Raw genomic sequence first — 1196 nt, forward strand, 5'->3', positions numbered from 1 at the left:
CTTGATCAGAAAATTTGGGACACTACTGAGTTATATGACGTTACAGTACAAGTTCTCATATGTCCTGAGTCTTAATTGACCTTAGAAAGCTAGGGCCAAAATGTTGGCTTTCCTTGCAGCCCTCCTTTTTCTCTAATTTTGGTCTGTAAACTTAGGTTGTTAACCCTCCAGAAGACAAGCTTACTGTTATTACCATAAACCTAGGCAGTTAAGCTTAACCTCACTGTCAGTCTGAATATCAAACATCTTAGGCATAACATGGACCAGGTATTTTTCATCAAGTATTGATATGTTGAACATTAAGTCCCTAAAAAATATGATGAAAAACATTTAAAAAATTAAAATATATTCTAAAACTAAGCATAAATAATTATATAGTTCTTATGTTTACAAATAAGTCCAGAAATCTAACCATATACAACCTTGTAGCAGAACAGTCCCCCAACATTCCTTTTCCTATCTCTTGTCTTCATTCACCACCCCCTTTCTTTTTGAACAACCATCTACCGGAGAGACAGCACAGCAGCAACTGGCATGTCATGACAAACAGCCTGTATTCAGAAAACCAGAAAGACAGGCACTATAAGCATGAAACTACTATTACAGATTGCCATCTGCAGTACAGTTGTTATTTCACAGGTTTCTGTATATATAGTTAGTCAGGGTGAGAATCATTCCAGTAAAAGCATGAGTTTTTGAAAGACTTCAGAACATAGTAAATTATCCTTTCAGAGATTGACTGAAATATTTTCTGTTTCATTATTATAATTAAAAATAAAGAGTATTAACAAACTCTAAGATTTGTTCAATACTTAATGTAGGGAATGTAAATGTTTGGTCTATATATTATTTCCTGGCTGCTAAGTCTTAATACTTCAGTATCTATGATACCTTAAGCCATATTCAAATATTTAGTAAACAGGTATAAATTACAGGAAGGAAAAACCTTTAAAACACTATGAGGCCAGAAAAATTTATAGCATTTAGAATTCCCCAATAAATAATAATATTTTATTCCTCACCAATTGGCACAAGTAAGTGGAAAGGGTTTTGTAGGCCAAGTGGAAATGCACGTACTTTTTTTTTTAAAGTGTGTCCATTACTCTCATTCCATATATCAAAGGTGATATATTAATAGAAGTTACGTCAATATGCAGGAAGTAGAATTCTCCACTAGTAAAATGAGGTTAGGTGTG

This window comes from Octodon degus, unplaced genomic scaffold, assembly GCF_000260255.1.
Source record: "Octodon degus isolate 3935 unplaced genomic scaffold, OctDeg1.0 scaffold00006, whole genome shotgun sequence".
Lineage (NCBI taxonomy): Eukaryota > Metazoa > Chordata > Mammalia > Rodentia > Octodontidae > Octodon > Octodon degus.